Genomic DNA, 22,403 nt, shown 5'->3' on the forward strand with positions numbered 1-22,403 from the left:
TCAACTGACATAAGTATAGCTGAACCAGTTCTCACTGTATTTCCCAGGAAGTTGAGAAAAATCTGATTTGTTTTTCCCTATCCGTAGAGAAAGAACATATATTGCTATGAACAAAAGGAAATTGCCAGTCTCTGAAAATTTCCCTTTGCAGAGTCTAATAGAATAATATGCAAGCATTTTTGTTGAGTGCTGAAAATATTTTGTCTTGCAATATTTTTGCAAGTGGCCAAACCTAAGTAATATGTTCCACACACTTTGTCATTAAAAGCAAAACTAAGTCATCAGTCAAAATTGCCAGTTTTACATTGAACATTTCTAGCCACCAGGCTTTGCAAGGGTCACCTTACTCTGCATGATAGAGGAAGGTAAACACTTCTATGTAGCATCCAGCATAGATACCTTCTTGCCTGGACTCATTTTCATGCCTATGTCGAAATGTTTCAATTCCATAACTTTTCCTTAAGTTTTCAGAAATAGAGGGAGAGCAAGGCATAAAATATTTATCTGCTTATGACACCTGGCCAAAGCTGCTGGACATGTGAGCATCCCCAGAAGAAAGCTTCATCAGTTAATAAGGAAACATTCTCCAATGTTATGTTTCTCTATTTGTGGAACATTCACTGTTAAGTGAAAAGATACTTCCTGATGTCAGTTACTATGTTGAATACTGAAGCAAGTAAACTATAGATAGAAATCTCCAATAATAGACTCAAATGAATAATGGAGGTGATAGATAGACAGGCAGATAGATATAGACAGATAGATAATTTTGTTTTCAGGAAGAAAAATATTTGTCATCTTGAATAGCCACATTTAACATAATAGTGCTTTTTATGTCTCTCTTTTGAATGGTATGCCCACCATGAAGATGTAGTAAAAATGAACTACTGCTTTGGTGCCTGAGTAGGATCAACTGATTTTGGAAGAGGGCCATGCTGGACTTTGGCAGTGATGGAAGAGTAGTATTACAATACAATATTTTGAACCAATGGGCCCTTGGTGTTGTTACCCAATTATTTCGTAAGTATGATTTGATAATGACACTGACAATGGCAAAGAAAAGTATATCATTAATTTGAAGACAAGACTTCTAGTTCCCAAAGTAAAACAGGAACACACTCTAAAAGCCCAGAAGAAATTTGGAACTAATAGTCAGGGGTTAGTCCCTTATCATCTCACAGAATCAGGGTGTATCAAATCTTTACTAATGTAGTCATCTCTGAATATTTTAATCTAGGGAACCAAAATATGCTAATATCAAGCTAAGTGATTCATTCAGCTAAGGATTATTCCTTTCAGACAACATAACGAGCTTTTATTTACAGTTTCTCCTATTTGTAAAAAAATAATGGAAATTGGGGAAAAAGTATTAATGAAATCAGAGCAATATAAAAAGTCTTAGAAAAAATGTCACATAATGCAGATGTTAATTAAAAAAATTTTTTTAATTAGTTTTCTTTATTTTTGAGAGGCAGAGAGAGAAAGAGCACGAGTGGGGGAGGGGCAGAGAGAGAGAGGAGAACACAGAATCAGAAGCAGGCTCCAGGCTCTGAGCTGTCAGCACAGAGCCTGATGTGGGGCCTGAACTCACAAACCAGGAGATCATGACCTGAGCTGAAGTCGGATGCTCAAATGACTGAGCCACCCAGGTGCCCCAAGCAGATGTTAATTATAAAATATTAAAAGTGGAAAAGATACAGGATGCTTAGGTGGTTCACTCGAACATCCAACTCCTGATTTCGTCTCAGGTCATGATATTCTCTCTCCTTCTGCCCTTCCCCACCCTCAAAAAAAAATGGAAAAGATATATAAAACTATATGTGAAGTAAGATATCTATTTTGTATACAATAAAGCATCTCATATAAACCACACACACAGAGAATAAAATGATTGAAAGGCTGTAAGCATTAACAGTGAAGTCTAAGTGGCATTATGGAAGATTTTAAAACTCTTCTTTGTCCTTTGTATTTTTCACATTTTCTACCAAGAAGAGTTGTTACTTTTTTAATTAGAGGGAAAATAAATGCTATAAAATATCTAAAGACTTACACAAAATTTTAGAATAATATTTCCTTTTTAAGAGAAACCATGTTGTTTTAGGAATAAAACTACCCAACATACAAAGCTCTAATTGAATTGCAGATTCCACATTACAGCATTTTCTTCTACAAGGCTTGCTACATTTTCTGGTTTGGTTAGATCCTTTTTTATTTCTCCATAACAAAATTTTCTACCTGTAGCAATACAGTATTTCTGCCTATGTTGGTACCTTCCACTCTTCTCCCTGAAAAATCCATGTCTATAAAATCCCTTTTAAAATGTATCAGGACATAGATCAATGGAACAGAGTAGAGAACCCAGAAATGCACCCAAGATGTATAGCCAACTAATCTTCGACAAAGCAGGAAAGAATATCCAATGGGAAAAAGTCTCTTCCGGCAAATGGTATTGGGAAAACTGGTTTCCAAACCAATGGAAATGGAACTGGACCACTTTCTTATTCCATACACAAAAATAAACTCAAAATGGATGAAATACCTAATGTGAGACAAGAAACCATTAAAATCCTAGAGGAGAACACAGACAGAAACCTCTTTGACTGGTGGCTAGAGCAACTTCTTACTAGAAATGTCTCCTGAGGCAAGGAAAACAAAAGCAAACATTAACTATTGGGACTTCATCAAGATAAAAAAGCTTCTGCACAGTGAAAGAAACAACCAACAAAACTAAAAGGCAACCGATGGAATGAGAGAAGATATTTGCAAATGACATATCAGATAAAGGGTTAGTATCCAAAATCTATAAAGAATTTATCAAACTCAGTACCCCCAAAAACCAAATTACCCAGTTAAGAAATGGGCAGAAGATGTGAATAGACACTTTTTCAAAGAAGACATCCAGATGGCTAACAGACGTATGAAAAGATGCTCAACATCACTCATCATCAGGGAAATACAAATCAAAACCACAATGAAATAACACCTCACACTTGTCAGAATGGCTAAAATTAACAACTCAAGAGACAACAGATATTGGTGAGGCTGCGAAGAAAGGAGAACACTTTTGCACTGTTGGTGCGAATGGAAACTGGTACAGCCACTCTGGAAAACAGTATGGAGATTGCTCAAAAAGTTAGAAATAGAACTCTCCTATGACCCAGCAATTGCACTACTGGGTATTTATCCAAAGGATACAAAAATGCTGATTCGAAGGGAAACATGCACCTCAATGTTTATAGCAGTGCTATCTACAATAGCCAAATTATGGAAAGAGCTCAAATGTCCATTTACTGATTAATGGATAAGACAATGTGTATACACACACACACACACACACACACACACACACACGTGTATGTGTATGTGTGTGTGTATATACACACATTTGATTATCCATATATATATATATATATATATATATATATATATGTTTACACACACACACACACACACACACACAATGGAATATTACGTGGTGACCAAAAAGAATGAAATCTTGCCATTTTCAGCAATGTAGATGGAACTAAAGTGTATTATGCTAAGCAAAATAAGTCAGTTAGAGAAAGACAAATATCATATTTCACTCATAAGTGGAATTTAAGATACAAAACAAATGAACATAGGGGAAGGAAAAGAAAAATAAGATAAAAACAGAGTAGGAGGCAAACCATAATAGACTCTTAAATACAGAGAACAAACTGAGGATTGTTGGAGGGGAGGTGGGTGGAGGGATGGATTAAATGGCTGATGAGCATTAAGGAGGGAACTTTTTGGGATGAGCACTGGGTGTTATTTGTAAGAGATAAATAACTAAATTCTACTCCTGAAACCAATACTACACTATATGTTAACTAACTTGAATTTATATTTTAAAAAAAGATGAGAAAAAATTTTTTTAAAAATAAAATGTGAGAGAAACTGTCTCTATTCAGGAGATATTTTCTTATTGAATTTGTCCTAACTTGATTACTTTTTTAAGGTATATCAGCTATTGTGCATTTGTTTTTAAGATAGTACTTTATGGTCATTGTCATATACCCTTATAATCTTTTGCAAATTTTTTTCTATTGAAGCATTCTTCTGTATCTAGAGGATAAATTCTCAGGGTGCAGAGGCTAGGGCTTTACAATTTTTGTTTCCTGCAAGACAACTGGAATAGTGAATCTATGCTAATCAAGCAGCTGAAAATATATAGAATGGATAAACCAAGAATGCTGTGAAAAAAACTGAACAGAGATATTTCGGTAAAGTTCTGACCCCTTGTCTGCCAGTTGAATCAAATCTCTCCTGATGATGTCTGATCAGCTGTGCTGGCTATATCCAAACTATTGCAATAATGTGGGTTTGAATGAAAATGTGTCTTGGCTATCTGTGCCTCATTTTGCATTCTGGACTAACTAGTTTTCAGAGACAGGAACCCTAGACAGTTGACCCAACTTCACATTCCATACTGGCTTGCTGACCACTCTCTTAGGCACCAACTGATACTTTTCTATTGCTTCTCTGTATTGGATTTTTTGGTAATTGGGTATTGTGTTATTTTGAATTATTTTTATGTCCTCCAGTGTCAGTTCTAAAATCATATGAGTTCTAGGGCTAGACAATATTTCAATGTGAACCATGACTTACAATCTTAGAAACTCTTTATAATGCACAAGCTGAAAGTTAGTTGTTTTGTTGTTATTATTAAGGTTTTTACATATTTAGGCTGCTTTCTTTTTCAGTTGGTCCGTTATGAAATGTGACATTTGACAAAGGGTCACTATTAGTCAGAAAGTTTAGGCCAGGGAGTTAATATGGCTAGGTGCTTATTCTTTCCAGGAATATTAGTTTTTGAAAGGGAGATTCAGGGAACAACTGCTTATACAAAAGAACAATCTAAAGGAAAAAATTGGGGCTTAAGGAAGGAAGCTACCTAATAGACATTTTCTTATTTCTACCCTGAGTGAGGTTTTTCTCCACAGACTTGTGCTTGTGTTTCATGGATTTGCTACCTCTGTGGCATTCTGCTGGTGGTGAGGGAGAGTACTGGATTAATGCCTGTGCTTATCTCATCCCCTACATGTTTGATGTGAAACATTGTTCTTGGGATGACATTTTACAGGAGTTACACCAGCTGCCAGCGTATTTTTACACTCTATGTCCTGCTGTTAACTTAGAAGAAAAATAACCTAAAATAGTGGGAATTAGAAAGGTGTCCTTTGCTAGTGACAAAAGGGCCAAAGGTGGACTAGGCTCAGGTAGTCCAAAATAGCTATCTTGCTTTTGTTTTGTTTTGTTTCTGCTCTTTTTCCCCTGTTCCTTGAGTTGTGCTATGGCCATGCCAGGATTCCAAGTTCTTAAAATCCTAGGAGGCACAAGAAAAACATTCCTTCTCTGTTTATTATGCACTTTGTATAAATCTTGGGAGAACTGTTTGTAGAATAGTTTCCAAATATGAAGCTTGTAAGCAAATTAGAAATTGCTGGAGCTGATCACATATGGTCCTTTCTGTAGTGAGTGTGCCTGTGTCATCAGAGAATAGAGAAATGTAGAAGCACCTGATTCGCTTCCATTTCACTCCAGGGAGACGCTATTCCTACCACAATATAAAGATGTGGTGTTGTCACCTGGTATCTTTTGGATGTGAAATAGAAATCTAGCCACAGTTTAAGCATGTGCATCTAGCATGTTTGCTGGATGACCCTATGCCCACTGGAATCTTTCATAACTCATCCTAGACTTGTTTAGAAACCTGGCTTCTCTGTATCAGTGATGTAAAACCAGCAGATGACTATTTGCAAAGCGAGGGAAATAATCCACAATTTAGCAGCTTGGACTTAGAATATTGCCTTTCTCCTCCTTTGACTCTAAATCAGGACCTTTCAGTTGTTGCTTGGTTAGAGAACTGCTTGACCTGAGTAATGCAGATCTTTCTTGCCAGGAAATCCCATAAATTCATCTTTGTTTCAAATTGCTATTAGGCAGTCTTTGTTTCTCATTGTCTAACACAAGATAAGCATAATTGCTCAACTAGATGGCAGACACAGGGTTATAAATACAAGAAGGATGTTTGACTTCATTTCTCATTGTTAAAGTAATTATACCTACTTCTCTGGATTGCTGTGAAGTCCAAATAAATTAATACAAGTAAAGTGACAGGGCCTGATACATAGTAAAGATTAGCTATTATTATAAATTCTGTAATTTAAGAATATTAGCATCATTTTCCAGTGTCTGAGGACAAATCCAGACTATGCCTGACAAATACACAGACTACCAGAAACCACTGGCTATGGGCTGAATGAAAAGAAACTTTAATCTATAAGTCAACTTTTAGGACTTCTAAAATTGAAATTTAAACTAATAATAGTTTTAATGCCAAATACTTGAATAAAGAGTCCGGGTATTAGCCACTTTAAACAATTTCAGTCAGGGAGAAGATATGTATAACATGCAAAGTTCTTGGGACCGTAAGTTAAGTGTATGTGTGTGTGTGTGTGTGTGTGTGTGTGTGTGTGTGAAAAATTAAATGCAGAATAGAGGAATCCTCTATTTATAGAAAGTCCTATTAATTTGTTAATTGATTCAGTACCTGGGATCAAAACAACAAGGCACCCAAAAGGAAGGCAGTTTAATAAGACTGAAATATTCTAATAAAGTCACTTGAAACTTTTTGGCTGTGGCTTCCAGTAGCATATTGAAATGGTTGGGAGAACAAATCAGTGTTGGGAAACATCAAAATGTTCTGCTCTTTGGTAAAGTTGTACTTCATGCCTGCCCAGCCCCCATGCTCCTGTTGGCCGTGAGCCTCCTCCCTGCTCTACTGCACATTAGTTACTGCTTTGTTGGCACAGCATATTTCATAAAAGCACTGCTGCCAGAAACACTGGGTGAAAGACATTGATACCAACTAATATTATAACCAGCAGTTCACACATACATTCACAGCACATAGTTTAATGGAAAACTTGCCTAAATAAGATTGTGCTTTAAAATTTCAATGCTACATGGATTTTAAGATTTTCTCCTTACCTCTCACTTGATGAGTACTTGTTTCTAAACTTAGTGCCAGATGTCTCCAGACATGCCTCAGATGTCACTGTAGAAAATTCATCTAAGGGTTACTCCTTTGTTGTGTTTCTCAAGACCCACTGATTTTTTTCTGCCCCTTGATGAGCACTTTATTAACTTAGATTAGCTATTCATAAAATAACCACTGCCTAGTCTATTGATGGAACACCTCAGGAGTTTTACATCAGAACACCAGGACTATCAAAACAAGAAAGATAAGAAACCTGTTTTCAAAGGGAAACACTGGCTGCCCTGGTGAATTAGTCTTGGCTTTGTGTTTGGAGACTTGTCTAACTAAGAAAGCAAAAGCACTGTTGCAGAGAAAAAGTAGTAAAAGAAACCTTTCCATGTTTCCCTCTGCGGTATTCAGAACTACTTCATAAAATGAAGTGCTCAAAATACACAACTTATTTGGCTACCACTGTGTTAATATTCTCAAGAGGTCTCTTTTTTGCTGTTTTAATGTATATAAGATATAGAATCAACTGCAGTTCCTCATCTAAACCATAAAATACAGAAAATGATTTAAGTGACTATTTCCTCAATCTCTTCAAAGATGGCACACAACTAGGGCCTCTGTAGCTGCATAGGAGAGATGTTTGTTTATTACATACAGTGGATGCCATAGTCAATAGAAATAAATTCTCTCAAACTTGGTACAAATGACTGATAGACTTTCAAGTATGCCATTGAATATGATCTTTAGGATATAATTATGGTCAATAAAAGTTTAAATAAGGGTCAAAAAGCTTCAGAGCTGGAAATAGTCAAACCAATACTCAAATGAAAATTCAGGACAATGCTCCCTCATATCTTGTTTGGTTATTTTTTTTCCTTTTTTAAAGATACAAGTTTATTTTGCTCTTTATTGACATATAATTTACACACAATAAAATTCATGTGTTTTAGGTGTACAGTTTAATGAATTTTGACAAATCTATATAGTCATGTAATTACAACCAAAGTCAAGATCTGGGATAATTTTTTATAAGCCTTTTTAGTAAACTCTTTCCCCTGTCCAGCTACCAATAACCACTGATCCGATTTCTGTTTCTGTAATTTTTTTCCTTTTTTATAATAACATACTAATTAAATCATTCAGTATGTAGTCTCTTGAGTCAAACCTTTTTCTCTTAGCATAATGCTCTTGAGATTCGTCCATGTTGGTGCATGTATCTGTAGTTTTTTTCTTTTTTATTACCATGTGGCTCTAACATAATTTATCTATTGACTAGTTGGTGAAAATTTGGTTTTGTTTTTGGCTTTTAGTATTTATGAATTAAGTTGTTGTAAATATTCATATGCAGGTCTTTGTGTGAACATAGGTTTTCATGTCTCTAAGGGTAACCTACATGTAAGTTGACATCTACCAGAAACTGTCAAACTTGTTTCCAAAGTAGAATTCTCACCAGCAAAATAGAAGTGTTCTAGCCTCTTTGTTTCCTTATCAGCATTTGATATTGTCATATATGGTAAAAGCCATTCAGATATAGTTTGACTAAGTGGTGGTTGTAAGCTTTGATTGATCTCAGATAGAACTAAATTGCTCTCACCCTCATCCACTCAGTGAGATTATATGAGATTATAAACCTCTTGCAATGGAAAAGAAAAGCCAAAGAATTAAAAGAATTCTGTGATTTTTTTCTCCATTATTGCACTTTGAGATATATATATATATATATATATATATATATATATATATATATATTTAATTTGAGTCATTCTAGTAGATGTGTAGTGGTCTCTCATTGTGTCTTTCAAGTTTTAATAGTTACATTTATTAAGATCAGTTATGAAAGACACATCAAATAATTGACACTTTCTGTCGTTTTGTTAGACTTGGACATTGGCTCTTCACCATGTTCTCCTACCGATGTTGCACCACTAGGCTGTCACTAATCATATATTATGACTATGCAATACTCAAGTATACATGGCTTTAGCAGGCACAGAATCTTTGCTTTCTAGCCAGATTGAAATCTTGCTCACACAGGATGTGTAATGAAATCATTAAAAGCTTTTGCTCTTTTTTTTTCCTCATACAGTGTGGCAGGGTAATCCCTACCTGGGGAATGTTTCTGCTCATCATCTCCAAAACTGAAAGGTAGTCAATTATTTTATGCAACCCTCCAAACCAGCCTCACATAGAAAATTGGCTTTTGCTGCAGCAAGATGGGAATAAAAGTTTCTAGAGCTATAGCAGCAATTTACTTTTATCCTTACAGAAGTTAGGCATCTTTCCTTTTACCTTTGATTATTTGTTGGGCCCTGTGATCACTTGCTCTTATTACCCTTTGTCTTGCTGTTACTGAGTTTTGACGTGGACTGAGGCCATCCCTAATCTTTCCTATGTAGTAGTACTGTGAGTGAGACCTAGTGAGTGGGGCTCTGGTCCTTCCTTTCTAGTTTCAACTAGATCGGAACCTTCTCTGCTTCACAAGTATAGCAGCTCCTTCACGACTTCATTACTTTTTTTTTTTTTTTTTTTTTAAATCCCTGCTGGGAATCTCTTTGCTGTCCTTCTCTGCCTGAGAATTTCTTACTTGTCTTTCAAGATCAGATCAAATGTTACCTCCTTTAAGATCCCAAACTCCCTGAGTCCTATTAGTCACACCCACTGAACTCTGCTTTTGTTTTGTTAGAAAATCAATCACATTGGCATGTGATTATCTATTCAGATATATGTATCTCCCCTGGATTCTGAACTCTTACCAGGCAAGAACCACATGTTAATTATGTTAACACATTGTACACAATAAATATTTTTGACTGACTCTGGGCATTTCATATAGCTATATTTAAATGTAGAGATTTTCTTCAGCTTAGAAAGGGAATGATTGAAGCAACTGCTAAACAGAAATTTTTGTTTAATAAAAGACATTCACATATAGTTTGGCTAAATGGTGGGTGCAAACTTTGATTGACCTCATATAGAACTATATTCCTCTCACCCTCATCCACTCAGTGAATTATAAACCTCTTGCAATGGGAAAGAAAAGTCAAAGAATTAAAAGAATTCTGTGATTTTTGTCTCCATTATTGCACTTTGATATATATATATACACATATATATACATATGTATATATATGTGTATATATATATACATATATGTACATATGTGTATATATATGTGTGTGTGTATATATATATATATATATGTATGTTATTGCTTTAGCCATGTCAGCAAAATAATTAAGGCTATGAGACTAAACAAACAATATTTTAGTATGACTATATCCCATGCAATATTTGGGAAATACTTATACTTAAAAAAAAGTTTTTTGTTTATCTAAAATTCAAATTTAACTAGATGTCCTGTATCTTATAGGGCAAACCTAGTCAAAGAAAAACCTCTTCATCTTGTATACTGGAATGACTGATAGGAATAGTCAGTGTTCTTGGAAATCAGTTCAGAAATATATAATGGACACTGTGAGGCTATTATTCCCCCAGACTGGCAAGTATGGGTCAATTCGGGTGGATGATCCTCTTGGCCAGTGTAGAGTACAAGACCATGAAGAGAACCGAGACAGAAACAAAGGAGAAAAGTAAAGTCCCTGGTGCTGTGGCCATTTGGGTCATGTAGAGGTCTGTATCTATCTTAGATTAAAGAAGCCTTCATATATATACTAATCTTCTTATGAGAGATCTATCTTTTTCCTTTGAATGTGGGAATCCATGTAACTGCTTTAACCAATAAAATAATAGTAGATGTACCACTGTACCAATTTCTGAGCCAAGGCCCTGAGAGTCTCCATTTCTACTTCCCATCACTTAGAACACTCTTTTAGGGAACCATAAGCTTCCATCCAAGAGTTCTAGTTTCCCTGACACTGTCATGCTAGAGAGGCCTTGTGTGGGAACTTGTGTTGACAGATCCAGCTAAGCCCACCCTTTCTGCCATCCCCATCAAGCCACATGACAGTGAAACTGTTTTGGACCCGTTGCCCCTGCCCTGGACCCACCTGAGAGTTGGATATCACCAAGTGAACTCCTTCAATACCACAGGGAACAAAAGAAACACCCAGCTAAGCCCAGCCTGAATTTCTGACCCATAACATCTGGAGGTACAATAAAATGGTTTCCTTTTTAAGCTGCCAAGTTTCCAATGGTTTTATAACACATCAATAGATAAACAGAACAATGAATACAAACAGTGAGTTCCCTGACCCTGTGGTGACTTTGTGAAGAAAGGGAGGCTTTCAATCATGGAGTATTCAAACTTCTCCATTTGTTTGTTTGTTTGCAAGGAGATCTTGTTTGGAATGAAATCTCAACAGAACACTACAAGTAATAGAGCTCAAAGCCGAACTGCCTCAGCTGAAGCATAGCTAGGAGCTCAGAGTGACATCTCTGCCCATCTCTTTTCCCAAACGCATCAGAAGCCAGGAGATGCTCTGCAGTGCAGCTGAAAAGAATTGTGAGATATAGCTGAGACCTAACCTAGGAGGCGGGTTAACAATGAGGAAATATGCAAATTTGGGACTAGATGCAGAGAACACACCATAGGAGACCAACACTATCAGTATGAGATAAAGCCAGAGTGCAGAGTGCAGTAAGAAATCCACAGCATTTGCTATAAAAACAAAAAACAAAAAACAAAACAAAACAAAAAAACCTTCTGTAAGTAGAGGGAGAGGCTGAGAGAATGCAGAGAGAATGTCATTGGGAATCCCAAAGGTGGATGATGCAAGAAAGGGGCTGACACTCCAACCTAAGCCACTCAGGGCCAAAGACTTTACTAATTTCTCTGTGAGGAAAGATTAAATAAGGCCACACCTGGGTTACATATGCTGTAAGTGATACTTATCTAACTTCATTATCCAGTAATTCTGTCTCCAGTTTTACTTTGGTTCTTCTCAAATAAGGTCATTTATTTTCTGAAATGTTACTCATAACATCTCTTTTTAGATATTGTTGGATGAAAATTGTCCAAACCTGGGTGGTCTCAAAAGATTATCTAGTTATCTTGGTACCTAAGGAGGGACTATATATGAGTCAACAAAGCCCCTGAGTAACAGATGCTAGTAAGAGAACAGATACCCAACAAGGGACTCACCCAGCTTGGACATTGTCAAGAAAGCCTTTCACATGCAGTCAACTGATCAGAAAACCATTGGTTTATTTAAAGTGAGGCATACCCGCATTAGAAAAGTGTTGTCCTGTTTTAGAATTAAAGTCTAGCATATTTATTCTGTAATATACTTGAAAAATAATTTTATTTAATGAATATGGATGATGATTATAATAACTTAGTCATATTACATGAACTCTTCTTCCGAGGAAGGGCAAAGCTTTTAAATAAGCCACTTCTAAAAACCATCACATCCTACTGCATGCAGCAACAATCAGAGAAGCCCTGACTTGGCAAGTTACTGTATTAACTTAATAAGCTGAGTGAATTCTGAGGTTAGCTGAGACAGGCCCCTTGGAGGACCTTACATGAGTTTTATTAGGAAACAAAGAGCACATATAAAGGTTTGGTAATATTTGTACCCTGGTATTATTCATAATATACATTCACAGTCTGCAACATTAATGCTTCCTTCAGAGCCAATAATGCTGTGTGCTGGAAAGCAGACCAGCAGTAGCTCAAATTTATTCAGAATCTATAATGCTGACTACTTGACAACAGAAAAAACAGTCATGAAATGCTATCGTGGAGCGGTCAGTTATTATAACAATAGCTCAGTGGCTTGACATTTTCAGCAGTAAAATATCTAGGCATATGAACTTTAAAAAAATCACGGCAATTTTTAGTCATGGCAGCAGAATACATTTGTAACCATGAGACTATTCATTTTCTCGCCTGTTAACCTTCCTGTTGGAGCAATTGCTCCCCTGGCTGGTTCGTTTGATGATGAAGTGATCAATTTCTGGACACGTAGCAAGTCACTGTGTGTTTGAAACTTTCCAGAGCAAGAGTGGGCAATTATTTTGACTTCAAGCACAAGTTGGTATATACGGCTAAATGCAAAGAACTCCCTGTGGGGAACTAGTACTTCTTTGCTAATGTGTCAGAACACACCAGTCAGACATAACTTAATGGTAATAGCTCAGTGAATTTTTAGAAACAGTGCTTCTGGACTGATTGACTCTATTCTTCCTCCTACATCTCTTGGATCCAGAGGGCCATAATCTCATAGAGACAGACATTCACGGTTCTGTTCAAAGACAGGATCAATTGCTGTGTTGCAGACACCTCTTCACTTTGGTCGCTTGTTCTCTCATACATGCTATGATAAGCCAGGGCCACAGGGTAAGGTGGAAAGATACCAGATCTGGAGTCAAGAGCCCTAAATTTGAAATCAGTCTTCCCCTTGCATGATGGACGGTTGACATATCACTCAACACTTGGTTTCTTGGCTTCCTTGTTGAGTAAGAGTGAGGGTTATGAACCTGTACTCAGTAGTTGGACTGTCTGGGTTCTCTGTGTTTGGTTTCCCTGTCAGGGAAATGATGGTATTGATGGCTAACTCTATAGCACTTACTTTGTGCTAGGCCATTTCCTAAGTGCTTTCCATATGTATTAACTAATTTAATTCTACTCTTAGAATTTATATCACCTCTCAAAGTGTGCCCCAGTGCCCTGCTTGGGACAGAAGGATGCAAGTGGGACCTCAAGGCTGGGAATTATGATTCTTCAGTGGCATTTTTGGAGGTCCCTGGTTGGCCCTGAGGGTGGTACAAAGGCTGGTTGGCTGTGCAGTGAGTCAAGGGAGAGGAGGCAGTCTTGCCAGAAGGTGCCCAAAGCTTCTGTGGTCATTTTCAGAGATACCAACAAGAAGCTTTCCCTCCTACCTCACAGCTTGCCCTTCACCCCCCTCAGCCCCAAAGAGAGCCATTCTCTGCTTACACATGCCTAACTAGCTGCCTATTGCCAAGTGTCTCCTTTTCCCTTTGAAAACTGGCCTTGATATTCATTCTCACCCAATTCTACTGGTGCCTGGGTACTTTTGGGAAAGAGCAAACATACCATCAGAGACCCTTGGGTAGAGTTCAGCACTGAGACATTTCAGATCTTCTTATCTACCCAAATACACAACAGCCTTTGGCCCAGGAAGAGCAAGGGGGTGGAGTCATGCTTTTGGTTTGCAGTAGGCACGGACTTTGAAGAAATCTCTACAGTTTGACTTCATTACTTGTTTGTCTCAGTAACTTGTTTCCATGCTGCTGCCTCTGATACCTTTACATGCTAGTTTTAAAAACCCTCACGTTGCCTCAAACTACCAAAAGTTACCAAATTTGGTAGAATGTATAGCTTCCCCCAGCTCCGCTACTAAATAGATGATGTCAGGCTCCAGACTTGACTCCCTTCAACTGCTAAGAATGGATTTACAAGGAGAAAGAGACCGTCAGTTTACTTCTGCTACTCTTCTCATATAGCATTTTGTATCAGGGCTTTAATCCCCTCCCTGCTCGACACCCACCCCCACCCCCACCCCCAATAGGCTTGCTTCCTGGTCTGAGGAAAATTGACTTATACTTCATCTGCCTTTCCCTGATCCTCCACTGACCCTTCAGTCCATGTTGAGCAACAGAACTTCTAGAAATTTCCATGGATTTCCAGGATTTGGAGCATTTTGGAGAAGTGGGAGGTAAACTGAGGTCTGGACAGTACCTGTTTGTTTCCTTGCTTGCCTATGCATGCAGAAGATATCTGATGCCTATCTTCAAAGAAGTGTTCACCCAATCACAGAGTGTTGGGTTAGCAAAGACACTTTCTAGTGGGACAAGTTCCTATAATTTTTAACCTTTGGCTCCCAGAGTACATTGTCACTAAGGGATTGAACTCTGAGGTCAATGCTTTATGTTGTTTCTTATAACAAGGGACATTTTGTTAATAGTTGTAGCTTATTACGGTAAGTGATCTGGTTACAAGTATCAGGAGCCACAAAGAGAAATAAACCACAGTACCACACTTCATTTTTCATTTTTGTTTTTCAGATGCATGACTGGAGAAAATGAGATGATTCCTTTTATATTTTTCTTTTTAATTTTTTTCTTTACAATCCAGGCCTTCATTGCCTGTTGGTACCTGTTCAACACCAACAGCCAACAATTACCACTCTTTTTTCTGGCTCGAGTACTTATTTTTTTAGCTTTTTTTGGTTGTCGTTGTTAAGGAACTGTGTTTATAGTTCACATTTTAGAGTTGCAAGGAACCGTAAAGGTCATAGAGTTCAACCATCCAATTTGACCATGAAGAAATTGAGGCTCTGAAGTGAAGTGCTTCATTCCAGTTTCTACAGCTCATCTCTAGCAGAGGTGAGAGAGGACCCTCACTCCAGACGAGGTGCTCTTTTCTACGCACGTTGTTATCCCCCTTTCTATTTTCCCACCTATTTATACTACCCTTCCTCTGGGCTCTCTAAGACATAAGATTATAGGACATACAGTTCCAAGAATCCCTGTTTATGTTTTGTTAGCAGATGGCCTTCAAATACTAACCTTTGGTTGCCTTAAAGAATAGCCCATATCTTATTGATAGAAGTTCTTTATGCTGATCTTTATTTAATTCACTGTTTCCCAGGATCCTCATCCTTTCCAGCTGGTTATTAATTATCAGGCAATATCCTCTTGAGCTGTCTCTATTTTTAATTACCTTATTAATTGTATTCACAAAAATTGATCTCTCTGACATTCTAAGTCTGACTCACTGAGGAAATAAGTCTAATATTCACAAGAGACTTCAACAATCTCACTACCTTAACTTATTATTTCCATTATGCAGACTGTTATCACTAGAAGCCAGATGTGACTGCCTAGTTGAATGGGCCTTTATCCTAATCATAATTACAATGTTCTTTAAGGATTCTCTGTGGCTCACCTTTCTTGCTTACTCAGACACACATGATACTTATCAGTTCATTTCTACCCTACCTTCACTCTTTAATCTTTAACATAGAAGGAATTTCCTCCCTCATATTATCCTTGTGGTAATCTTTTATTTGCAATTCAAAGTAATTACGGTGAGTAAAGATGAATGTATTTTTTAGTTCTTCATTTTTTACTGTAACACTGCACCCTAAGGGCCTGATGACCAATTAAACATTTAAAAACAACTTTTTTGTCAAGTTTTTATATACAAAGATCGTTTCTTAATGTGTGCTATTTAAGGACTCTTTTTTCCTTCACAACAAGGTATGCTACTGTTAACCCCATCTTTTTGACCAGATTCCACTTAACTTTTATGAAGTGACAAGAGTAAACAGGTTCTTTGTTTGTTTGTTTTTGAGAGAGACAGAGACAGTGTGAGTGTGGGAGGGCAGAGACAGGAGAGAGGGAGACAGAGAATGCCAAGCAGGTGAAGGCTGTTGCGGGGCTTGACCACTCAAACCTGTGAGATCATGTCATGAGGCTAAAGCAAGAGTGAAAGGCTTGATCAACTGAGCCACCCAGGTCCCCAAGAGTAAACAGGTTCTCACATATAAGTTGGCCATTGTTTCATACGATCCTTTGTATATTTGCATTAGAAATGGTTGATCAGTAGAAAATTAGAGCTGAAGACTAGAATCTCTATGAAAAACATATATATGTTAAAGAGATAATTCCTATACAGTTTATTTGTGGTTGGCAGCAAGTCAGCTCCCATCTTTTAAAAAGAGTAATATAAATTCAAAATGCCAGTGTTTTTCATGATGAGAAAAATGGCCACCTGGATGCCACCAATGGGCAGATTTTGTTTTTGCTGGGGGTACAATGATCCAATTTGATGAGTTACATAACTGGGTCTCTCCGTGTTATCTAAAGCCTGCAGAACATTGACTGGGGTTCTACAGATACCACGATCTCAAACTACTCCTGACTGAATGCATCTTTTCACTGCCTTGCCCAGTCACTCGTCCCACCCATCCCAACAACCTGGATGTGATCCTCCTGACTCTTCCTCTCTCCCTATCACCTGCCAAGATGCTTCGTCTAATAGTAAAGTTCACTTCTGTTGACTGGCTTTTTTTATTATGTCTCTTCAACCCATTTCTTCTAGTGCTGCTGCTTCAGCTCAGCTCCTCATCCTTTCTTTCTCAATCTATTGCAGTAATCTTCCTTCTTTCCTTCCTTCCTTTCTTCCCTCCCTCCTTCCTCTCTCCCTTCATCTCTTTCTTTCTTTCTTTCTTTCTTTCATCTTTCTATTTAAATCCAAGTTAGTTAACATATGGTGTAGTAATAGTTTCTGGAGTAGAAGTTAGTGATTCATCACTTACATATAATACCCAGTGCTCATCACATTTAAAATAGAAAGATGAAAGAAAGAAAGAAAGAAAGAGAGAAAAAACAATTGTTTTCTTTTTCCAGCATCTGGCTCATTATCTATCACACAGTAGATTCCCAGTGAATATTATTCAGATGAATGAAGGAATCTATGATCTGTTGAAATTCCTTCAAGTTACGTTCTTATATAATTCATGATTTTATACTTACGTTCAGTTTGATCCAAAAGTCTAGGGCCAATTTGATGCCCAACCAGTGTTTTTGTCAGCCTGCCTATGAGCCTGCTCTTTCTCTGAAACAGCTGAGAATGAGGTAGAAGGGAAGCATTCATCCTGTTGTAACAATAGTGTGTCATCCAACGCAGCTTAGTATAATGGGTAAAGCAACAGTTTTGGAGTGAAACTGACCTCAGTTTAAATTTTGATTTTACCCCTTATTCCATGTGTGACTTTGGGCGAGGTTCACTGATTTTTCTGAGCCTCAAAGTTGTCATCTGTAAATGGCAATAATGGTAACACTTGCCTTCCAAAGTTATTATGAAGATTAAATCAGGTAACATTTATAAAACACTTAATCATAGTCCTTGGCATCTAGTAAATTCTCAGTAAATGACAGCTGTTATCGTTATCAGTCCTTTTATTATATAAGCCTCTGTAGTGTATAAGTGGGGAAGGAAGTGTATAACTGCTTTCCTGTCATCAAGGGGCTTCTTTTTTCAAAGATAAGTGTACTACCAGGGTTCTTAATCCAAACCTGAGAACATAGGCAACTATTTCAGTAACTGTTTTCTCAATTGTCCCAAGGATGGGTACTAACTAGTGCCATGCTTTGCCTAGGAGAGATGTCAATTCATTATACAAAGTATGCCTTAGGGCATTAATTCTTTTTCTTTGAGAATGGTACAGTGATTCCCACATTCTGGCCTAAACTTAGTGGGTTCAGGCAGGAAAAGTATTTCTAGAAACAGTTATGAAGTTTATAAGACATTTAGGGACAAACAAAATAAAAGAGAAAGTTTTCTTTATATGGATCTCTTTAACTGCTTTGTGCCTCTAAGGGAGAGGAAACAATTTTGTGGTCAAAAGCCCACTGAACTACAAGTTGGAAGACTGATTTAACAACTTACTCCAGGAATAGCTAAGGATGGTTGCTTACATAGGTACGGAGAGCTTCTATATCTTTATGATGAGGATAAGACCCATCCTGTTGACCCTACCAATTCTTGAGCATTTTAAATCACATCACATACTTGAAAGTATACAGTTTATAAAGTGCTATACAGACCTAAGTTATTATGAAGACGATCATTCTGCTTTCCTGCCATCTTGCTTCCTTCACCAGATGACACTAATCAGCCCGGAAGTCTATGAGCAACTCAACTGTTGCAGAAGTGAGGAAATGAGTGGCTTTAGTTAAAATTGCCCAACTTTTATCTGGTCTTTTCCTGTCTTTCGTTCTTGTGCTGCTGAGCTTCCCTTGGCCTTTTTATTGACTATTAAAGATTTATTCATGTGATACCAATTTCTATTTCTAACTGCTTTTCTGAAAATTGTTAGAAACTCAAAGCATCTGTCATCTCTGTCAGGCCACTTAACCAACCTCTCAGACCACAGGGAATAGCCCAGAAAGCCTAGATGAGCCTTTTAATGTGCTGAATGGAGTCATCTTTTGATTTGTCTTTGCAGGTTGGAAACATGAGTGAATTTCGCTATAATTTCCTTTTTTTGGATGTGAAATACCTACTTTAAAAAATGGAGTCTTTATTTGCTACTAGATTTCTCTTCTGGACATTTGTGTACTTCTCTATTCAGAGCATCAGAAACCAAGGTAGATTCCAGGCCAATTATCTTAATGGAGAGCAAGTTAACATTTTACCAATGTTTATCACGAACCCACTACTGGAGAAAAAGTTATATTACCTCCAACAGCATTCCAAACCCTCTAACTTAAGACTAGAGTTAGCTTTTACCTATACCCAGAAATAATTTGGTTCTCTATTTGTAGCCAAATTGTTCTATACACACTAACTCTCAAACATGCCATTTTCTGCTCCTTCTTTTTTGCTTCTCCTGGCCCTCCTCTTGGTACCCTTTACCTTTTCTCTCTCACTGTGGTAAGATGAAACCAAACAAGAAGCCATCAATTAAAACTCTGCCTCCTTAATGTTTCCTCGTTCCCCCCGATCCCATTTGAGATCCTTTTTCTCTTTCCCCAATACTAATTATTGATCATATTATACATTTTAGGAATTGTTGCTAAAAGCTTATCTGTATTTTATTTGGTAACTTTTAAAAATAGCTTCATGAGTTCTTTTTCTCCAACCCAAATGGTAAGAACAATATCTTATTGGTACAGAATTTTACCTAGACTTGTAATTATTATCCAAATTTATTATTATTACTATTTACTTTACATTATTAATAATATTTTTTTAATTTTTTAATGATTATTTATTTTTGAGAGAGAGAGACAGAGGCAAGCAGGGGAGGGGCAGAGAGAGAGGGAGACACAGAACCCGAAGCAGGCTCCAGGCCCTGAGCTGTCCACACAGAGCCTGATGTGGGCTCGAACCCACAAACTGTGAGATCATGAACTGAGTCAAAGTCTGGCACTTAACCGACTGAGACACCCAGGTGCTGTATTATTAATATTATTATTAATAATACCCATGGATTCACTGATAATAACTGAGGGTCCAGTGGAGAGTATGAATTCTCCTTGGACTCACACCTGTGGGGGTACAACTGGCCTCACTATTGCACTAATAGGAGAAATGTTCAGAAACAATGTGACAACATGTGTATGATTAAATTGGTGAAAGCTGTGAATTTTAAAATTGTATGAATGTCAGCATATTATCTCTTTTAATATTTTGACTCAACCACGAAGCTTTCTCTCATTAGGTGACTTCAACTTATTATGAAACGGAATCAATCCCCTTCTGGCTCCCTCAGGAAAAACCTGAACAAACAGATGGGCCTTCCTTGGAATGTCGACCAACAAGAACCCTGCGTCTGCTGACGGAGGTTGTAAATTTTACTGGTGGCCCCTCTAGAACATAGGCTCCACTGCCTAGTTACCCTGGGGAGCTGCAGTTAAAAATAACAAAGCCAGAGCCTATCTTTATTGTGCTGTTGCCCTTCTTTAAGAGGCCCAGTAACCAGAAATGCTAACACTGTAAGTTGAGGTCTAGTCTTCATGCCCCTGAAATTTTCTGCTCCCAACAATAGCTGCAGTGGTTACTGTCAAGGTTTAACAATTTCAACTACATCAAACTAAAAAGCTTCTGCACAGTAAAGGAAAACTATCAATGGAATGAAAAGGCAACCCACAGAATGTGAGAAAATATTTGTAAATCATGTATGTGATAAGGAGCTCATATCCCTAATACATAAAGAACTCATACAACTCAATAGCAAAAAAAAAAAAAAAAAAAAAACCCAAAAAAACAAAAACAAAAAAACAAAACAAAACAAAAAAAAAACCCATGTAATTAAAAACTAGGCAGGAGAACTGAATAGAAATTCTTTCAAAGAAAACACTTACCTAGTAGTAAGTGACCACTAGGTGTTAGGATAAAGTGCTCAACATCACTAATTATCAAGCAAATACAAATCAAACCCGAAATCAGATATCACCTTACACTTGTCAGAATGACTATCATCAAAAAGACAAGAGATAACAACTACTGACAAGGATGTGGAGAAAAGGGAACTCTTGTACACTGCTGCCAGGAATATACATTGGTACAACCATTATGGAAAACAAAATGGAGTTTCCTCAAAGAATTAAAAATAGAACTACTATAAGATCCAGCAACCCCAATACTTCTGGGTATTTTCCAAATGAAATCACTGTCTCAAAAAGACATGTTATCCCTATGTTTGTTGCAGCATTGTTGACAATTGCTAAGACGTGGAAACAACCTAAATGTCCATCCACAGATATAAATGGACAAATTGTGTTTATATATAATATATTATATATAAATATTATATTAATATTAAATATAAACATAATATATTATATATAAATGTTATATTTATTATATATATGTATATTTCATGGTATAGTATTCAGCCATTAAAAAAGGAAATCCTGCCATTTGCAAAAACATAGATGGATCTTGAGGGCATTAGTCTAAGTTAAATAAGTCAGGAAAAGACAAATACTATATGATCTCATTTATATGTGGAATCCAAAAACACCAAACTTATAGACAGAAAAGATTGGTTGTTGCCAGAGGCAGCAGGACATGGGGGAAGAATGGGGGAAGAAGGTCAAAAGGTACAAACTTCTAGTTATAAGATAAATAAGTCCTGGGGATGTAATGTATAACGTGCTGATCATAGTTAAGAATATTGCATTGTGTGCTTGAAAGTTGCTAAGAGAGTAAATCTGAGTTCTTATGACAAGAAAAAAAATACTGAAGGTACATGAAGTGATGGATATTAACTGAACTTAACTACATAGTTGTTTTGTAGTATATACACATATCAAATTATTATGTCATATACTTTGGACTAATACAGTGTTCTATGTTAGTTATATTTCTAGAAAACTGGGGCAGCGGAAGCTACCCAATACTTGAAGTTTTTCTATTTGGAAAATGATCTTTTTAATTGATAAATTTTCTAAGGGAAACCTAGGAACTTTGAGTTACAAAATAATTTAAATACAAAGTTTATAAAGGTAATTGATTTTCCCTTGGATTGGTAGGAGATGAAGACCTTCCCTAGTCTCACCACATGGATAAGACTTATTAGGGAGGAACCAAGAAACTCCTTGCTTGGGAGAGGCTGAGCAGCCTGGCCAAATGCTTCTTTCATCCATTCCTAAACTTATAAGAAATTGTAAACTAACTTTTAACTCTAATAGCTGTCAAACTTCCTTTACATAGAATAATCTTATGCCAACTCCTACTATTTTTAGTTTTGAATATTATTAATTATAGAAAAGTTGATCATGTAAATGGATTAGAAATAACCTAATTGGTTATATTGGTTAAATTGGATATATAAATATCCAGCAATTGGATATTAGTTATGGTATATCCAGACTAAAAAAAAAAAAAAAAAAAAAAAAAAAATCTAACAATTTCACAGATGATGCCAATGATCCAGAAGCCTTTCTTTGT

At 36.9% G+C, this 22,403-nt stretch overlaps 1 long non-coding RNA gene across 2 annotated transcripts in view; it reads left to right on the top strand.

The window, feature by feature from the left end:
• The window catches only part of LOC106969292 (uncharacterized), a 172,283-nt gene extending 150,160 nt beyond the window's left edge, over positions 1–22,123 (top strand). Inside the window, exons 11-13 of one of the 2 annotated variants that reach the window (XR_008299797.1) lie at positions 15,002–15,322; positions 18,952–19,093; positions 20,170–22,123. This is a non-coding gene — a long non-coding RNA (uncharacterized LOC106969292). Of the gene's footprint in view, positions 1–15,001; positions 15,323–18,951 lie in introns of both variants that reach the window. The other variant, XR_008299795.1, reaches the window with a different exon arrangement.
• The last annotated feature ends 280 nt before the right edge of the window (positions 22,124–22,403 follow it).

This window comes from Acinonyx jubatus, chromosome A1, assembly GCF_027475565.1.
Source record: "Acinonyx jubatus isolate Ajub_Pintada_27869175 chromosome A1, VMU_Ajub_asm_v1.0, whole genome shotgun sequence".
In the NCBI taxonomy this organism is placed as follows: domain Eukaryota; kingdom Metazoa; phylum Chordata; class Mammalia; order Carnivora; family Felidae; genus Acinonyx; species Acinonyx jubatus.